The 21128-nt window shown below is 45.5% G+C and overlaps 1 long non-coding RNA gene across 1 annotated transcript; it reads right to left on the bottom strand.

Annotated features, from left to right (window-relative positions):
* Nucleotides 1–14459: 14459 nt before the first annotated feature.
* Nucleotides 14460–20500, bottom strand: LOC104004841 (uncharacterized). Its single transcript, XR_008545180.2, has 4 exons — nt 20226–20500; nt 16901–16968; nt 16571–16727; nt 14460–15464 (listed from the first exon to the last, which is right to left on the bottom strand). It is a non-coding gene; the product is annotated as an uncharacterized LOC104004841 (long non-coding RNA).
* Nucleotides 20501–21128: the final 628 nt, after the last annotated feature.

Below are 21128 nucleotides of genomic sequence, written 5' to 3'. Positions count from 1 at the left end.
ACACTCGGCCTTCCCCTTTCCCTGATGCCTGCATGGAGACCCTGTCGTCAGGAGCCAAGGGTCCCCTGATGGCAGGAGGCCCTTCCAGAGGCAGCGGCTTTCTGGATCTCATTTTACAAACCAGAGGGAGGCCGCAGGGTCCGTCATGAGGAATCTGCTCCACCAGGGGGTGAATGCCTTCCCTGTGCCAGCGCACACGCCGCACTCTTGCCACCGCTCTGCATGGAAGAAGCTCTCGTCCCATCACAGTCCGGATTCTGCTAAGACCAACTTTCCCTTGGCCAGGGTGGGGCCACACACACAGCTCACCTAGTGAGGAATTACCTTTGTAACACCTGTTGGTCTTAAATAATTTCAATGCCAACTCAGGCAGTAAATTAGCACTGTCAGTAGCAGAGAACCTGCTCAGGGCATAACTGTCCTTGCTGAAGCCAACAATTAAACAGACGAAAATAACTTTCCTCTTGGCCTCTGCAGAGTGATTAAATACACAGTGGGGGCACTGAACCCCGGATACTCATCAATATGTTTCTGCTGCAAAGCCATATTGCCTTTTCCTGAAAATAAATGACTTTATTGCAAAAGGATTCTCATATTTAATATTTTCAACTCTTCAAAAAGCAGCATGAAATGTATATTTAATAAAGAAGATCAACCTCTTCTAGTAAAATAAATATTAAATCCTGAAAGTTATTTATAATGTGAAGTCTGTTTCAGCATGTTATCAAAAATACAGTCAGAACTTACTCTCGTTGAGTTTTCTGAGTGACAGTCGTCGATGCTTAGGAAGGGGCTGGAGTGGAGAGTCAGGGTCTGCCTCTCCCACGAGCACCCTGCAGACCCTTCATACCCACTCCCCTCAACAGAGCACAGAGCCTCCCTCTTCCTTGTCTTAACCCAACCAGATTCAGCACCGAAGAGACAGAAAACATTGGAGGATAAGCTGTCACCTGGACCCGCATGACTTGGTGGGCTGCAGACATTTGATCCTGCCACATACCTAAGATGAGATGAATGTGGGCAAGTCTGTCTTCATCCTGTGGGGCTGCCCTGACGGAGAAACACAGACAGGATGGCTCAAACAAGAATTTATTTCTCAGAGTTCTAAGTGGGAGGTCGGAGATCAAGTGTCCTGCTGTCCTCCCTTTCACAGAAGGAAACAGAACTCAAAAACAAGCAAGGCCACCCACCTAGTGAGCAGCAGGTGCGGACTCTGAGGCCAGATCCCTTGATGCCTCCCCACCGTGCACTCAGCAATGCTGAGTGAAGTCGATCCAACATGTGCTCAGGGATGTTGCTGTATTTCAGGATTAAGTGTTTACTAGGACAGGACAGTTCATCATGGAATATTTTAAAGCTGCTTCCACAGTGTTCTAGCACACTCTAAAACATTGTACCACGTCCATTTACATAAGTACATGGTGAGGCCAAGGCTACGTTGGATCGGAGGAGACCCCAACTGCCCTGTCTGTGATCCAAGAGAAACTCAGTCATGATATTGAGAATAATTCCTTGTGTATAAATTCCATGAGACAAGGCTTCGTTGTTGCTTTTCTTGTTCTTGTTTTGTTCTATCTGCTTATCTCAAGGGAGCAGCATGCACTAGACGGACTTGTGATGTGCCTTGGCCCAGGCCTGTATCTGAAATCATGACAAGGGCTCATGGTGGAGCAAGTGTGAAACACAGACGTTAACAACCAAAGTGGCTTGTGCAGCAGTTAAGAGGCCTGATATGTGCAGCTGTGATCTGCCCCCGACGTTTACAAACACCAGGAGCTGCCACTGCCCAGCCCTGACCTAGGGGATTCCTCACTCGGAAAGAAGCACTGAGGCTCATGGAATCCAAGCGCACGAGACGCCGGCAGGCCGTGCCCCAGAGCCCACCACGAATCCACGGCCTCCAGAGTTACCAGTATCACTGCTCAGTGAGGGCTGGGGGAGTACAGCCAAAGACTCCTCATCCAAGTCAGCACCCTTCCCACTGGATTTGAGAGCCAGCCAGCCTCGGCTGTGTCCCTGCCTGGCAGGGAAGTGAGTCACCTGTGATTGGAAACAGCCTGAACTGGGAAAGAAAAGAGGAAAAATGAACCTCAGATTTTTGTAAACACAGAGCCCATGGTCTTATTGTTTTTGCTGCTCTTCTGTTTTTGTAGCTGGAAAGGACCTTGGTGTCCAATGCTCTACGTGGAGTGGATGTGGAGGTTCAGGGTTAAGGCGCTTCCAGGAGGTCCCACAGCTACTTAAACATGGGGAGCACCCACTCAGGGCTACAGCCTTGAGGCAAGCACGAGTCTAAGCCCTTTTCATACATGAACTCCTTTAAACCTCACAGCAACCCCAGAGTCAGGGGCAGGTTGTTAGTGTTCACACCCCCTGGAGCCCCAGGGATGACCTGGGGGGCCCAAGGTCACAGCCGGCAGGCGAGGGCCTGAACCTCCAGGGGCGCTCAGATCCACAAGGGTCTGCAACGCTGCAGTTCCCGCTGGGTGGTGAAGCTGAAAGTGATCCTCTGTGATTGAACACTGAGAGGAGAACCATTCCATCCCATCATTTTAAGGTAATTATTTGGGGTTCGGCCAACCAGTGCAGCAAAACAAGTGAAGTGCTGGGACACAGCAAAATGTTCTTCCATGCCAGTGCTCCCGGCGACCTGGATTTAAAGACACACTCATGAATCTTTCAGGCCAGGGCTGGCGTGAGGGTCCACTCTGCATCTGAACAATGCCTCGCCTTACTCTCGAGAACAGAGCCGTCTCCAGCAGACACTCTGAGGCACCTCAGACACAAGGTCATTTCCAGGAGACATCAAGTCTGAAATGCATCGAGTGCCTCCAAACGAAAATGTGCCCTTTATATGCTAATTATGCCAGTTCAAAGAACAGCTCAGCCGTTTAGAGGGTAAGAAATATTTGAGAAGATGTATATGAAAAGCTTCATGGCTTGAAACACAACCCCAGCTTGTAGGAAACTCAGAAACACTGCCTCTGAATACTTCCCACACCCTGCTTGCTGGAAGGAGCACTCAATGGAAGGAAGTGAAATTGGTCTCTGTTTCCTCAGGAATCATACCTGACAGGCTAATTTCTCAGTGGCAAATGAAAGTGGTAAACATTTGGGTGATATGAACAATTCCAAAATATCTACTCCCAATGTCAGATTCCTTTCTTGAAGTTTAATTCATGAAAAGATTCTGGCCTTCTCATTTACAGGCTATGAGCAGAGACAATGTCTTTATGGAAAATCAGCTGACAGCATCTTTATTAATTATAGATCTTAATGTTATTTTAATTTTGTGTTTCAACTTATTACAAAAATATCTCTATTTTAAGAGAATGTTTCTCTCTACAGATAAACTGGGCTGTTCTGCGTGAGGGGAAGTACAGGCTGTGAGAAACAAAAGTGCATGAGCCATCCGGCGTTCCCAGTGTCTGCCGCAGACCCAAAGTTAAGGTTTGCCTTTAATTTTATCAGCTCTCTTTACCCGCTATTTTGTAGTAAAACTCATTTTCTATTTTCATCATATGCTTCTCAGATTCTCACTAGCTTGATAGCACACGCATATACATCTTTTACTGAAATAATACTTTCTAATGTAATGAGCACTTACATTAATAGCCTAAGCACCACCCAACACACATCCATTCCTCTCAGAAGCTCCCCAGTTCCTGAGCCTAGAGGCTCGGCCTCCCTCAGCTCCAAGTAATTCCTCCTCAAGGCACCAGTGTGGAGGGCATCGCAGACGCATCCGCCCCAGGACTGGAGCTCACACTGCAGCCCTCCATGGGGAGCTCCCCCTCAGATCTGACCCTTTTCTGATTCTCTGGCCCATCCGCCCCAGGACTGGAGCTCACACTGCAGCCCTCCGTGGGGAGCTCCCCCTCAGATCTGACCCTTTTCTGATTCTCTGGCCATTGTTCTTTCCACCGCAATCAAACATGAAAGAGTGTTTTTGCCTTCCTGTTCTTCTCTAGAATTGTGTTTATTTAAAGTCCTTAAGAGAACATCAAGAAGTGAAAGAATTACTATTCTCAGTAGTACCACCATTCTAAGCTTGCACATAAACATTGTCTCCTCCTGGGAGAAATGCCTGGATTTACCCTGAAAGACCCCGGTCCAGTGTGTCTGTGGCCAGGTCTCAGCCCTGGTCCAGTGTGTCCATGGCCAGGTCTCAGCCCTGGTCCAGTGTGTCCATGGCCAGGTCTCAGCCCTGGTCCAGTGTGTCCGTGGCCAGGTCCCAGCCCTGGTCCAGTGTGTCTGTGGCCAGGTCTTAGGAGCCCATCTAAAGAATCATCGTCACTCATCCAAAGCAGCCCCTCCATAGAACGGCTGTTGACAGCCCTGCCTCGGATTTTTCTGGAACTGACCACACGTGGAAAGCAGGGCTGGCCCCAGGGCACAAGCACTGAGTCAGCCTGGGTTCAATGCCCGTTCCATAACTCACGGCTGTGTGACCTTGGCGCTCTGACTCAGAATGTCCAAGCTTTGATTTTTTTAATTGAAAACTGATGGAAAATCCACATAAAAGGTTTAGCACATGGTAAACAATGCACAAAAATTATTCATGAGATTGCTCAAATGTTACAACACTGAGTTCCTGAAAACAGCAGTTTGTATCAGAAAACGTACCAAATAGTATTTTTAAAGGTTTGTATTATCTCTACTTGTAAAGAAAGACACTGATTTCATTTTTCCTTAGTACTTTATTTTATGTAAAAGAATTCTAGCATTGTACAGGCATGTAGATAAATGAGCCAATTGTGTATACTTTTGTGAATTGAATAGTTAGTATAAAAAAAATTTATGCTACTCTTTGAATAGTGAAATTTCACTTCACTATTAAATCCAAGAAACATTTTTTAAAAACATTTGTCAATAATAAAATATTTATGGTCATTTTTATTTCTTTTTTGCCGTATTTGTTTACCCTATTTTTTTATTTTACATTTTCTAACTGTATCTCACAAATAAATCCATCTTAAAATGTATGAGGTAGACTGACAGGCTTTCCTCTCAAAATGCCTGTGTACAAATCTCATCTCTTATAGTCAGCTGAGTTAATTTTGGCAAATTACCTAGCCTCTCAGTATTTGCTTTCTCATCCCAAAACTATCTATCTCGTAGACTTGACATCAGGATTAAATTAATCAATTTATAAACACTTAAAATCCTGTCTCACACAAAGTAATCACTCCAAATATAGCTATAATGACAAGGAACGAACCAAAAGCAAACATCACTTAAATATTCAAACAGCACATTCTTAGTTAGTAGTGATATTAGCATACTGAATGCTGTGCATAGCTTAAACAGGAATGAACCATTGACACACGATCGAGGATAAAACATGTTTTCTTGCTGCTGTGAGTAAATTCAGATAGTATTGGTCTAACTTAAAACCACACGAAGGAAAATAAATTACCCAGATTTAAATTTAGAAAAATTCTCATGGCTTGATGTCAAAGAGCCACATCCCATTATTTTGCTAATTCTGAGACTTTTTACTGTAGTGATAGAAATGAATGTTAGCCAACAATGCTTTTTGTGCTCCCACTAACATTAAATAAAGGTGATGTTTCAAAGAAGAGATAAAATAATAACAGACAAAGCTGACTTAAAAAGCTAAAGATGAAATGGCATAAATGAAATGGATAAAAGCAAAGAGATCAGAAGGAAAATGACATAAAATAATATCAGTGTTGAAGATAGCAAATATTGTTAGATTAGAATAAGTTCAAATGGTGATACAGAACACGTTTGGTTTCTCCGACAATATTCTCACAACATAGTAAACTTCCATGGCCTCACATGTGTGAGGGTTTGTTCCCTCCAACCACCAATTCGGGAGCAGATTGTCCAACAGGCACCAGCCAGGTGTCCTCCAGTTCAGTTCGTTCATAACACCGCTCACCTGGAGACAGCATCAGAGCCCACAGACTGAGGCTCAGTTCCTACGACAGCCACCTGCAGACAGCATCAGAGCCCGCAGACTGAGGCTCAGTTCCCATGACGGCCACCTGGAGACAGCATCAGAGCCCACAGACTGAGACTCCGTTGCCACGACGGCCACCTGGAGACAGCATCCGAGCCCACAGACTGAGGCTCAGTTCCCATGATGGCCACCCGGAGACAACATCAGAGCCCACAGACTGAGGCTCAGTTCCTACGACGGCCACCTGCAGACAGCATCAGAGCCCACAGACTGAGGCTCGGTTCCCACAATGGCCACCTGGAGACAGCATCCGAGCCCACAGACTGAGGCTCAGTTCCCACGATGGCCACCGGCAGACGGCATCAGAGCCCACAGACTGAGGCTGTGTTCCCACGGCGGCCACCGGCAGACAGCATCCGAGCCCACAGACTGAGGCTGTGTTCCCACGACGGCCACCTGCAGACAGCATCCGAGCCCACACACTGAGGCTGTGTTCCCACGACAGCCACCGGCAGACAGCATCCGAGCCCACAGACTGAGGCTGTGTTCCCAAGACGGCCACCTGAAGATAGCATCTGAGCCCACAGACTGAGGCTCAGTTCCCACGACGGCCACCTGGAGACAGCATCAGAGCCCACAGACTGAGACTCCGTTGCCACGACGGCCACCTGGAGACAGCATCCGAGCCCACAGACTGAGGCTGTGTTCCCATGACGGCCAACGGTAGACAGCATCCGAGCCCACAGACTGAGGCTGTGTTCCCACGACGGCCACCTGCAGACAGCATCCGAGCCCACAGACTGAGGCTGTGTTCCCACGACGGCCACCGGCAGACAGCATCCGAGCCCACAGACTGAGGCTGTGTTCCCACGACGGCCACCTGCAGACAGCATCAGAGCCCACAGACTGAGGCTGTGTTCCCAAGACGGCCACCGGCAGACAGCATCCGAGCCCACAGACTGAGGCTCAGTTCCCACGACGGCCACCCGGAGACAGCATCGGAGCCCACAGACTGAGACTCCGTTGCCACGACGGCCACCTGGAGACAGCATCTGAGCCTACAGACTGAGGCTGTGTTCCCACGACGGCCACCGGCAGACAGCATCAGAGCCCACAGACTGAGGCTGTGTTCCCAAGACAGCCACCTGCAGACAGCATCCGAGCCCACAGACTGAGGCTCAGTTCCCACGACGGCCACCCGGAGACAGCATCAGAGTCCAAAGACTGAGACTCCGTTGCCACGACGGCCACCCGGAGACAGCATCCGAGCCCACAGACTGAGGCTCAGTTCCCACAACGGCCACCTGCAGACAGCATCAGAGCCCACAGACTGAGGCTCGGTTCCCACAACGGCCAACTGGAGACAGCATCCGAGCCCACAGACTGAGGCTGTGTTCCCAAGACGGCCACCTGCAGACAGCATCCGAGCCCACAGACTGAGGCTCAGTTCCCACGACGGCCACCCGGAGACAGCATCAGAGCCTACAGACTGAGGCTCCGTTCCCATGACGGCCACCGGCAGACAGCATCCGAGCCCACAGACTGAGGCTGTGTTCCCACGACGGCCACCGGCAGACAGCATCCGAGCCCACAGACTGAGGCTGTGTTCCCACGACGGCCACCGGCAGACAGCATCCGAGCCCACAGACTGAGGCTGTGTTCCCAAGACGGCCACCTGCAGACAGCATCCGAGCCCACAGACTGAGGCTGTGTTCCCAAGACGGCCACCTGCAGACAGCATCCGAGCCCACAGACTGAGGCTCAGTTCCCACGACGGCCACCCAGAGACAGCATCCGAGCCCACAAACTGAGACTCCGTTGCCACAACGGCCACCTGGAGACAGCATCAGAGCCCACAGACTGAGGCTGTGTTCCCAAGACAGCCACCTGCAGACAGCATCCGAGCCCACAGACTGAGGCTCAGTTCCCACGACGGCCACCCGGAGACAGCATCAGAGCCCACAGACTGAGGCTCAGTTCCCACGACGGCCACCTGCAGACAGCATCAGAGCCCACAGACTGAGGCTCAGTTCCCACAACGGCCACCTAGAGACAGCATCTGAGCCCACAGACTGAGGCTGTGTTCCCACGACGGCCACCTAGAGACAGCATCAGAGCCCACAGACTGAGGCTGTGTTCCCACGATGGCCACCTGCAGACAGCATCCGAGCCCACAGACTGAGGCTGTGTTCCCACGACGGCCACCGGCAGACAGCATCCGAGCCCACAGACTGAGGCTCAGTTCCCATGACGGCCCCCACTTCAGACACCAGTCACCAGCCCCAGATTTGACCTGTGTCTTGGACTAACCAGCCATACATTGGGGTTCCCATGGCCCCCTCCTTGCAGTCAATTAATTTGCTAGATCAGCTCAAAGAACCCGTGTATTTATAATCTGACAAAGGGTATAGACGGACAGCTGGGTAGAGGACACACACAGGGCGAGGTACTCGGAGGAGTCCAGGGTGCCCATGCCCTTGAGGGTGATGGGCCATGTCCCTGGCCATGGGCTACAGACTCCACCTGGTGTGGCCAGCAAACAGCAGGACACAACCTCCTCCAAGGTTGTGCAAATGCACCTTCTCCACCCCTCGGCTCCTCCCACCCGAGGCTGCTGCAGGACTTGTCCTTCTCTCTCAGCTCCTCCCACCCCAGGCTGCTGGAGGACTTGTCCTTCTCCACCCCTCAGCTCCTCCCACCCGAGGCTGCTGCAGGACTTGTCCTTCTCTGGTGCTCTAGGTTCGCTCTTCCTTAAGACATTTATTAATGACAAAGGGAGAAATGGTTACCCTGTGCTGGAGAAACCAGTCAGACACGCCCCTTAACCAAATCAGTTTAGGCTGACATTCCAGGGAGAAGAGGCACCAGCCCAGTATTTCTCTATGCTATTCCTTAAAGGATAATCACTGTAGCCTCAAACTAATCATGAAGAAACAGACAAACCCTGATGCAGGGTCACCCAGCAAGCTTATTGACCAGTTCTCTTTCAGTGTATGGAGGTCACAAACCCACGCGTAGAATTTGTGTTTGTGACTGGAGAACCCACTCCAGTCAGAGGGAAGTGGGGGAATGAGACGGCTAAGTGCGGGGTGATACCATGGATCGGATGCTGAGAGGTAAAGGATGTCCATGAGAAAACCAGGGAAACCCAGATTAAGTCTGTAACTAACAGCATTGCACCAATGCTAACATCACGGCTTTATAAAATGTCCCAGCCAGGTGCAGTGGCTCATGCCTGTAACCCCAGCACTTTGGGAGGCCGAGGCAGGGAGATCACAAGGTCAGGAGTTCGAGACCAGCCTGGTCAGCCTGGTGAAACCCCGTCCCTACTAAAAATACAAAAATTAGCCATGCATGGTGGTGCATGCCTGTAGTCCCAGCTACTTGAGAGGCTAAGGCAGGAGAATCACTCGAACCCAGGAGGGGGAGGTAGCAGTGAGCCGAGATCATGCCACTGCACTCCAGCCTGGGCGACACAGTGAGACTCCATCTCAAAAAAAAAAAAAAAAAGTTCCAAGTTCATGCAAGAGGTTAGGATTGGAGGAAGCTCATGAAGAGTGTTATAAAAACAATCTGTATTATTTTTGCAATTTTTCTGAGAAGTGTAATTTCAAAACGAAAAGTTAAAACACTATTAGGCATTTCAAATCTTGGCAGGATCAGAAGAGAAATCAGATCCCTCAACACTCAGATCAATAAAAACTAAAGCATGAGAATAAATTTTATTACCAATTGAAATGGCTAGATAAAGAGAGCAATGAAGTCAACAAATAGGAAGTACAGGAAATAAAAAACATACATAAATATTTGCAACCAAAAGATAGAGAGTAATAAAATGGTAGATATAATCAGTAATGTAAATCCTGGTTCTTTGAAAAACTTACCAAAGTAGACAAATAACTAGATAATTTAACCAAGCAAAAAAGATAAATATGACAAATATACAAGACAAGATCTCTCTTATAGATGGAACCTTAATATTTTTAACTTGGATGCACAGAAGCAGAGAGTAGAGTGGTGGTTTCCAGAGACAGGGAAGGGGGATGGGAGAAGTTGGTGAAAGGGTAGGAAGTTGCAGTCATGCAGGATGAATAAAGCTAAAAATGGAACAGGCAGCTTGAGGACTATAGTTAATAATATTGTATACTGGAAATTTGCTAAGAGAGTAGATTTTAGATGCACCTAACAGAAAAAAAGGATAACTATTTGAGATGACAGACATGTTAGCTTGCTTGGCTGTAGTAATCACATCACAACACTATGTTCATGTGTATCAAAGCACCATGTTGTGTACCTTAAATACATGCAATAAAGAAATCGAAAGAGCAAAATAACAATGAAACAAAACTTTTAAAAGTCAGAAGTTACTATAATTTATCAATCCTATAAAAATAAATTTGAAAACATAGATGAAATGGAGGAAATACAGTTTATAAAGTTAGCTTCAGATCGAATATAAAGTTTAAATCAATTAATCTTAATAGAAGAAATAGAGAATGACATCACCAAAAAATCACCTGCTCATAAGAATATATGAAATAATTTTAACACATATTAAACATAGGATATTCTAAATATTACACAAATTACCTCAAATAATAGAAAGTGAAAGAAAACTCCAAATTCTAGTCATAAAACAAGAATATCATTTGTACTTAAACCTAATATAGTACCAAGAAAAAAACATAAACTATCAGTGATAAATGTTGATGCAAAAATATTAACTATTTAGCAAAGAGTGGCTACCTGGGGTCTATTTCATGAACTCAGGGTCAGTCCAATATGAAGGAAGTCAGCAACATGACATAGCAATCCCTCTAAAGAGAAAAATTAGTAGCATTAGATTTGATGCAGGGCAGGTGATATGGTTTGGATCTGTGTCCCCACCCAAATCTCACGTTGAATTGTGATCCTCAGTGTTGAAGGTGGAGTCTGGTGGGAGGTGATTGGATTGTGGGGGTGGATCCTTCATGAATGGTTTGGCACCATTCCCTTGGTGATGATGCTCTCATGATGAAAGTGAGGGAGATCTTACGAGGTCTGGTTGTTTGAAAGTGTGTGGCATCTCCTCCCTCTCTCTGTGAGTCCTGCTCCTGCCATGGAAGACACCTACTTTCACTTTGCCTTCTGCCATGAGTAAAAGCTCCCTGAGGCCTCCTCAGAACCAGACACTAACATGCTTCTTGTACAGCCTGTGGAACAGTAAAGCAATTAAACTTTTCTTTATAAATTACCCAATCTCAGGTATTTCTTTATTGCAATGTGAGAACAGACTAATACAGAAAATTGGTACTGAGGTGTGGGACATTGTATAAAGATACCTGAAAATGGAGAAGTGGCTTTGGAACTGGGTAGCAGGCAGAGGTTGGAAGAGTGTGGAGGGCTCAGAAGAAGACATAAAGATGAGGGAAAGTTTGGTGCTTCCTAGAGACTTGTTAAATTGTTGTGGCCAAAGTTCTGATAGTAATATGGACCAGGCAGAGGAGCTGTCAGATGGAAATGAGGAATTTATTGGGAACTGAAGTCAAAGTCACTTTTGTTATGCTTTTGCAAAGGACTTGAGGCATTGTGCCCCTGATCTAGGGAATCTGTGAAACTTTGAACTTGAGAGCAATGATTTAGGGTATCTGGCAGAATAAATTTCGAAACAGCAAAGCATTCACAATGTGACCTGGCTGCTTCTAATAGCTTAGCTTGTATGTGTGAGCAAAGAAATGACCTGAAACTGGAACTTATATTTAAAAGGGAAGCAGAGCATACAAGTTTGGAAAATTTGCAGCCTGCCCATGTAGTAGAAAAGAAAAACCCATTTTCAGGGGAGGAATTCAAGCAAGCTGCAGAAATTTGAGTCACTAAAAGGAAGGAAAATGCTGATAGACAAGACAATGGGGAAAGGGCCTTGGAGACATTTCAGTGACCTCTGTGGCAGCCTGTCCTATTACAGTGCAGAGGCCTAGGAGGGAAGAATGGTTTCATGGGCCAGGCCAAGGCCCTCCCCAACTCTGCATAGTCTAGGGACACTGCTCCCTACATCCCAGCCACTCCAACTCCAGCTATGGCTCAAGCAGGCCAATGTACAGCTTGGGCCACTGCTTCAGAGGGTGATGGCTTCCACCCCATAAGCTGTGATGCCTTCCCCATGGTGTTAAGCTTGCAGGTACACAGAGTGAAAGAATTGACACTTGGAAGCCTCCACCTAGACTTCAGAGGATATGTGGAAAAGCCTGGACATCCAGGCAGAAATCTGCTACGGGGCAGAGCCTTCATGGAGAACCCCTACTAGGGCTGTGTGGAGGGGAATGTGGAGTTGAAGCCCCCACACGCATCCCCAATGGGGCACTGCCCATCCTCCAGAAGGCAACCATCCTCCAGACCCCAGAATGGTAGAGCCACCAGCAGCTGGCACCCTGCACCTGGAAAAGCCACAAGTATTCAATGTCAGCCGGTGAGAGTAGCTGTGGGGCTGACCCCTGCAAAGTCACAGGGCTGGAGCTGCCCAAGGCTTTGGGAGCCCACCCCTTGCACAAGAATCCTCTTGATGTGAAACATGGAGTCAAAGATTATTTTAGAGCTTTAAAATTTAATGACGGCCCTGCTTAATTTTGGACTTGTGTGGAGCCTGTAGCACCTTTCTTTTTGTCAATTTCTCCCTTTTGGGATGGGAGTATTCACCCAATGCCTATACCTCCATTGTATCTTGGAAGTAACTAACTTGTTTTTTATTTTATAGGCTCATAGATAGAAGGAACTTGCCTTGTCTCAGGTGTGACTTTCAAGTTTGAATTTTGAGTTAATGCTGCAATGAATTAGGAGGACTGTTGTGAGGGCATGATTGGATTTTCCAATGTGAGAGGGACATTACACTGAGCAGGGGCCCGGGGTGGAATATATGGTTTGGATCTGTGTCCCCACCCAAATCTCACATGAATTGTAATCCTCAGGGTTGGAGGTGGAGTCTGGTGGGAAGTGATTGGATCATGAGGGTAAATCCTTCATGAGTGGTTTAACACCATCCCCTTGGTGATGCTCTCATGATAGTAAGTTATTGCGAGGTCTGGTTGTTTAAAAGTGTGTGGCACCTCCCCCGTCTCTTGGTCCTGCTCCTGCCATGTAAGACATCTCTTCCCGTGTCACCTTCCACCATGAGTCAAAGCTCGTTGAGGCCTCCCCAGAAGCAGATGCTGCCATGCTTCCTGTACAGCCTGCAAAGCTATGAGCCAGTTAGACCTCTTCTCTTTATAAATTACCCAGTCTCTGGTATTTCTTTATAGCAATGTGAGAATGGACTAATACATCAGGCAAGCCGTAGAATTGGGACTTATCCCAGGAGGGTTCTTGCTTCACCCAGGAAAGAATTTAAGGGTGAGCTGGGGGTGACAGAAAGCAACTTTTACTGAACTGGTGCTGCCCCTTGCAGAGCAGGGATACCTCATGGACAGCACACCCAGAGTTTGCACCTGTGAGCTCTGAGCCAGCTGTTTTGAAAAAATATCTAGAAAAGGAGCAGGGAGTTTCCAGAACTATGTAAGGTAACTTCCATGTTGTTGCCATGGCATTTGTAAACTGTCATGGCACCAGTGGAGGGGTCTTTATGCAAATGAGTACTGAGGGAAGTTAAGGCTGCTGCCATCTCCACCTGCTGGCTTGGCAGTTTCACTGCACCATTTCCACCCCACCCTGCTCTGGCCAGCAGGGTCATGCTGCAGTCCTGACCGCTGCTCAGAAAACAAGTCCTGCTGGTTTCCCATCTCAGATTTATAGACATTAAAAATGTTTTTGGCAAAATCTAACTCCCATTCTAATACAAACATTCTATAAAATATAAATTGATGGATATTTCTTTAACACATTAAAATATAATAATGTTTTATATTTCATTGTATTATAGATATCTTTTTCTTGATATATGTAAATGTTTTATATATTTTAGTAGGTTAAGCAAGTATTTATCAATTCACATGTATGATATATGCAGATATAAGTATGTACAACTATATATAGTTCTATAGTTATCTATAAATATGTAAAACTATAGTAAATATAAATACATAAATATATGTAATGTAATATATGCAAATATGTTTAACATAATTATATTTCTCCTAAAGCCAGCATCATATTTAATGGGAAATCACTAGATATGTTTTCATTCAGAATGTGATACTGGAGAAACCATTATGGAGGAACTAGAAAACCTGAATTGAGAGACAATCATTTTAGATAATCGAAGCCAGCAAATTATTGAAAATATTGTATGATTTTTTTAATGTAACATAAGATCAGTTTAATATTACAATACTGATACCTATGTAATAGATAGTACTAGAAAATTTAAAGTGAGAAAAACATTACATTTCAGAAACACTAATTAGATAAAGATTATCTTCTAAATTTTTGAAACAAACATCATGCTAACATTCTACTAAGCTTAGTAATCAGACAAGGAGGAAGGTGTCCCCTCACTTATAAAGCATTGCACTTTATTTTCTATTAGCCACATTAAGATAAAAAATAACAGAGAATTCAGAACTGTATGGGAAAAGATAATATATTTTGTATTACTGACAATATTTTTATACAGAAAATTCAAAGAAATCTGAAAAAAACTCTAACACTAATAAGAGCTTTCACTCAGATGGTCAGATAGAATACCAACATTTTTTTTTAAAAGCCATTGTGCTCATTTTCAACAATAATAATCAGAATTTTTAATGGAAAAACAGAAACTTATTTTCTCACAGTGCTGGAAGCTACAAGTCTGAGATGACAATTTAGTCATTCCTGGATCCTCCTGAGGCTCTCCTTGGCTTGTAGATGGGGCCTCTTCCTGTGTCTCATGCAGTCATTCCTGTGTGTGTGTGTGTGTGTGTCCTCATTTCCTCTTCTTATAAGGACACCAACCATATTGGACCAGGGCCCACCCTTATGACCTCATTTTCACTTAATTACCTGTTTAAAGGCCCTATCTCCAAATACAGTCCCATTGTGAGGTACTGGGAGCTCGAGCTTCAACATATGAATCTCGCAGGGATGCAGTTCAGTCCATAGTAACATCAATAAAAAAGGTCAACCCATTAAAACATGGGCAACACACATGAAAAGGTAATTTGCAAGTAAGAAAACCTAAAGTCAATCTTCTGAACACCAGTACAAAATTACCTGAATTCAGTTAAACATAAATCAAAAATAACAATGTGATGTTATATTATGGCTATAGTATTTGCAAAAATTAATAGGTGTTAGAATGTGCAGAAATGGAAACTATTGTGTAATGAAGTACATGCATAAATTGTTCAAAGTGATTTGATCAATTTGGCAGAATAATAAATTTTCAAATGATCCTGCACTAAGAACCAGCAAATTCGCTAGTATACATACACCCCAGATTCCATTCACCCAGAAGTGCCCATCACCAGCACTGGAGCCAAGTAAGTCCACTCTGGTGTTTGATGTCTCAGCCAGCATGAGAAGGAAGACATCTGATCGTCCATCAACCCAAGGGCAGGGGTAAAGTGACCCAAGGACTTCAATGAGACTAAAAAGGAAAGCAAAGGGGTGTTTCTTGAAGCAGATTAGTGTTGGAACATTAATAAGAATTATAGAAACAATTTTAATACACAAATAGAATTATCCAAAACATCTGAATTCTTAAAATTTTATAATAGATTCTAGCAGCACTTTTAATATTTTGTTTGACACACTAAAATTCTTTATAATGGTACTTAATTACATAATTAACATTCCTGTTTTCATATTAAATTACTGGTTGAACTTTGTTCATGTGTCCACAAGTACCTTTCTTTGAAAGCCAAATATCATCATCAAAGTATTTATATAAAATGTATAATATCTTGATACATGCATTTTATTAAAGCCTAAAATGAAAACTTGAGTCAAAAATATCTTTACATTGCTTTTCTGATGAAATTGTATTTAGATACAAATCTTTTATTATCATGCAATAAATATTTCTATGATTCATAGTAGAAATGCTTTTGCAATTCATGATTGAAAGTCTAAATGGGAGAATATTGATCCTCATATGTCTCTATTCACATACATAACCTGACATTTCATTTAGAATGTAAACCATATAGGTAGGTTAATAGTTGTGATGTTATTGCTTCTTGATATTTAAAGAAAACATATTCAATGATCCAATAAATGAAGTCCATATGTATTGGCTCTAGATAGAAGATAAGGAATATGTTACTTTAATTTTGCTTTGGATACTACACTTTATTTGGTGAAGAAAATATACAACTGAAGATTTTGGAAAAAGTCTAAAATCCTTTATTATTCTAACATTGTATGACTTGAGTTACCCACTGGCTGCAAGAAATTCTGGTAGGCAGCACAAGGAAATCATACAATAAAGACTAAAATCAGTGGGAAGTTGGTAGATTTGTGGACTTCTACCCAGTGACAAATTATGTAGAATTTTTAGAAAGTTCATTTTCACTGGTAGAATTATCTAAACTTTTAAAGCAAAAACTAAATAATGTATTTTAATGATAGATTTTCATGGTGGAGAGAAAAGAAAGAACATTGAAAACCCACTAAAACCCCACAATCATTTCCTTTTTTTGTGGGGCGGGGAGCTTTATTATCAGTCAGCCTGTAATTTAGTTGATAAATTACCTGCATGTCTTCCTTTCCCTTTCCCTGGAAATAAAACAAAATAAGAGAGGAAGGTGCACTCTCCGACATTCGGCTGCACAGGCCAGGCTGTGTTCCTCCGCCAGGCATGTGACGTTTGGACAGGGGTGCTATTTTCTCTCTCAGAGTCCATCTGTGACTAGAGTAAAGTGAAAGGTTTAAAACCCATGAGTTGTATATATTATTATAAAAGGAAGGGCCTGGCCAGGTGCGGTGGCTCACACTGAGGCGGGTCGATCATGAGGTCAGGAGTTCGAGACCAGTCTGGCCAAGATGGTGAAACCCCATCTCTACTAAAAATGCAAAAATTACCTGGGTGCGGTGGCGGGCATCTGTAATCCCAACTACTCAGGAGGCTGAAGCAGGAGAATCGCTTGAACCTGGGGAAGCAGAGGTTGCAATGAGCTGAGATCATGCCACTGCACTCTAGCTGGGTGACAGAGCAAGACTGTGTCTCAAAAAACAAACAAACAAACAAAAAAAGGAAGGGCCTGATTGTTCATTTATTCATTTGTTCAATTAAAATTTGACTAAAACAATTATTTTACAAGAAGATGCTAAAACATTGTTTTGTGTTTTTCTAATTTAAAAAAAGCAGTAGATGTTGATTATCTTTCCAGCCATGATGAAGTAACTGAGGCAGGCTTAACGTTCTGATGTAAACAACTACAAAATTGGGCAGAAGACAAGAGGCTGGGCATAGGATCCTGTGCTCACACCTCCATTAGGGGGTTTCTGGGATGCAGCCCCACTGTGGCCTCACTCTGCAGGTCACTCTTGAGAAGTCAGATGCCTACTTTGTTCTTTGGCCTGGATGAGGAATGTGATATTTTATCTTCAGGCCCTTAGGATTGTGTTTCATTATCTTTAAAGTTCAATAGTTTTATCTGGCTATGTCTTGGTTAAATATGCCAGGCCAGTTCCTGCAGGTATCAGTAGGCCCTTCTGACATGTAGCATCAGTGCTTCTTTTGTTTCTGGAAAAGTTATCTAACTCTGGTTTCTCTAGCTCTGGCCCTAGGTTTGTTCAGGACTCCAGTTACACATATGCTGGCTCTTTGTTGGCTCTCTTGCATGTCACCAATGTCACTCTGACCCTTTTTTTTAATATAACTCATTTTGATAGTTCATTTTATGTGTCAACTTGCCTGGGCTATGGGGTGCCCAGGTTTTTGGTCAAACATTATTCTGGGTGTTTCCATGAGGGTGTCAGTGCCTGAGATTAATTTACTTTGGTGGACTTTAAGTAAAAAGCAGATTCCATAACATGGGGGTTGCACCAGGCCTTGCACCCCTAAAGGCCTAAAGACCCCCACTCCGTGGCTCTGAGAGAACTCTGCAGCCCACCTGCTTCAGACTCCAGCTGGAGCGTTGGCCCTCCTGGGTCTCTGGCCACCAGCCCAACCTGCAAACTGTGGACTTGCCAGCCCCATAATTAAGTGAGCTCACTCTTCCTTCCAGGGATTCTGTTTCACTGGAGAACTCTCATAAATCATTTTAATTTTAATTTTTTTGTTTTCTTGCCTTTCTTGAATGTCTCAAATTGTCACTCAATCCAACCATTCTTGGTTTTGGTCATTTTTATATTTCCTACTAAAAGGTCCTTTTCCTTGTACAACCAACTGCTTGGTAAGGATATTTAATTTAAGGTGCAGTATTGTGCTCAGTTCTTCTCTGTCACGGTTGTTTTTTGGCAGTGCATTTTTATCACCTGAAATGGCTTGATTCTCATTTTGTGTTTTCTTCTACTAATAGCTTTTTATAACGCTGGGCTGCTTTTGTTTACTTATTTCTTCTGACCGTTAGAGGCAGCGGATAGGATTCCTTGTTCAAGAGCTCTCTCTTCTGTCAGTGCAGCAGCATTCTGTTTCTCGCTGCTGTCCTGGGGGAAGTGGTGTGTCATCTGGTTTCTGCTCCTCTTTGGTCTTGCAGAACCCCACATTTTCCTCTCTTGCTTCTCTTTATTTCTTCACTCCTCTGCTTCCTAAGGGTCCTTCTTCCTTCTGATTTACCCTTTCTTCAGAGGCAAAGCAGCTCTGGGCATGCCACGTGGGTCCTGGAGATGCATGTCTCCCTTCCCTGGAGCTGCCAGCCCCTGGGAGGCTTCTCTGCAGTTTTACCACCACAAAGTGGGTTTTGCTTAACAGCAGCTCCTGCTCCTTTTCTCCATGTCCCTCCTGTCCATGTCCCTGGACTTTCCTCAGTGTCCACCACTGTGTTACCTTTGGGATCAAAGGTAGTCGATCTGCTGTTGTATGTTGATTATTTCACCTGCAGGTGATTGAAACACACCACCTCTCTCTCCCAGGCTTGCCAAGGGAAGAGTTCTACGTAAAGTTGTTCTTCATGCTCATCTGCATAGTTATCTTGGAGATGTTTGAAAAGATTTAGATTCAGGTGGCTGCCAATATCTTCAGGCAACCCAAAGTCAAATTAACGTTTTTATTTTATGTAAATCAATGATTAGAAAATTGATTTTACGTATTTTACATAATTATCACCATGGGACTCATTATTTTGTTGCCACTCGTCAACCTGTTAATTCTGCATTTATAGTGATTTGTAATAGTTTTTCTAATTAAGGCAAACTAAACGAAATCAGTTAATAACGAAGTAGATTTTATCCCTCATGTACGCTAATATAGACTAACATGAAATCCCATAATTTATCTTATCTCAAAGCACATTTTTATACCGGGCAGCTGATTTGGTTTCTGCCCTCAGTCTATTCTCTCTCACACAGACTCCCCTTTACTTTTTCTCTGTTTCTATTTTTCCTCTGTCCTTCGCACCCTCAGCAGGGAGCTCAACTTCCTGGCACTATTCTCACACACATGTCAGGTGTAAACGTCTTTATGGGGGAAACAGGCTCTGGCTGTCTCACAAAGCTTTAGTTGTCATGCACATGTAACACTTTCATTCACTTCTTAAAGGTGATTTACATGAGCCTCGCACAGCTGAGACATATTTCGCTGCTTACTAAACCTTGAATGATGGTGCGTCATTCTCATTAAAACAAGGAAGCACAGGAAGGTGGAAGTATAAATTTTTGTGAGTGTTTCTGGCCCACTATGAAAGTGCGACAGCGGGCATGGCTGTCTAGGCCTCCCTGGCAGCACTGGTGTGGGGGCTCCCAGGAAGGAGTAGAGGAGGGTTAGGAAAAGGATGGGAGGGCCACGGGCCTGGCAGCTGAGCAGCACCTGGGCCCTCACAGCTCAGATTGCAGAGCAAAGAGGGAGCCACATGTGGAGGGTGGGGAACATGGAGCGAGAAGGGGAGGGAAGCACAAAAGGGAGCACAAGAGGAGAGAATGGAGGGGAGCATGGGAGGGAGCATAGAAGGGGGCATAGAGGAAACACAAAGGGAGCACTGGGGAGAGCATGAGAAGAACAGGGGAAGCACAGGCGAGGTAGCACAGGGGGGAGCACTAAGAGAGCACACCGCGGAGCTGCCTCCACCCAGGCCTGGCATGAGCAGGGTTGACCCCAGAGCCCAGACCCTTCCCCCAGGAGCACAGGGAACAGGCAGTGTTCCCCCACAGTGGGGGCGGGAAGGAGAGTCCAAGGGCCAAGGAAGGGCTGATGGTCCATTTCCTGTGGAATTGCCCCAACCTGATGGCATCCATAAGGCACACTTACCATGCTTGGGTTCTGTGGTCAAGTCCGGAAGAGGCACGTCCTGCTCAGGGCCCCATCGGCTACCCTCCATCCCCAGTGCCTGGAACTATGTATGGCACCAGCCCTGGGGCAGGCACGGGCCTTGGCTTCTGAGCTCCAGGGATGCCCCAGACCCACTCCCTTAGCTTCTGCTTCTTGGCCTCACATCCAACTGCTGCAACGGCACCTCTGCACCTGCTAGTGGGGGTGACGCCTGTCCCTTCTGCACCTGCCAGCCAGGGATTATGACCTGTCCTTTCTGTACCTGCCAGACAAGGATTATGACCTGTCCCTTCTGCACCTGCTGGCTGGGGATTATGACCTGTCCCTTCTGTACCTGCCAGGCCGGGGGTGATGCCTGTCCCTTCTGCACCTGCTGGCTGGGATTATGACCTGTCCCTTCTGCACCTGCCGGCTGGGGGTTACAACCTGTCTCTTCTGCATGTGCTGGCCAGAGGTGATGTCTGTCCAGTCCACATATGCCGGCATGGGGGCTGACTGGTCTGTCTCTCTACATCTGTGGGCTGTGGTGACTGGTCTGTCTCATCTACACCCACCAGCTGGGTATAATGCCACAGACTCTGCCTGCTCCTGTGCTGGCACATGCTGTAGCTCCTGGGGAGTAACCTGAGGAGTTACCTGGGGTGTGTCTGGCACAGGTGACCTCTGCATGTCACTGGCATTGCAGCAGAAGCCGGCAGAGGACCCAGGCCAGCAGAGCTCCTTCCCTCTTAGCTGTTGGCCAGGAACCCCCTCTCAGGAGCTGAGGGCACCTCTGGATGGAAGGCAAGACAAAAACATGTTCTAATCAGAGAAAATGGTTGGTGGAGTGCTCTAAGTGCAGGGTGGGTGGATCTGGGAGCTGGGGGTCCTTTGCTTCTCCCG

This window comes from Pan troglodytes, chromosome 12 (genome assembly GCF_028858775.2).
Source record: "Pan troglodytes isolate AG18354 chromosome 12, NHGRI_mPanTro3-v2.0_pri, whole genome shotgun sequence".
Classification (NCBI taxonomy): Eukaryota; Metazoa; Chordata; class Mammalia; order Primates; family Hominidae; genus Pan; species Pan troglodytes.
Note: the sequence above shows the minus strand (reverse complement) of the source record. Positions and strands in the feature narration are given on the sequence as shown.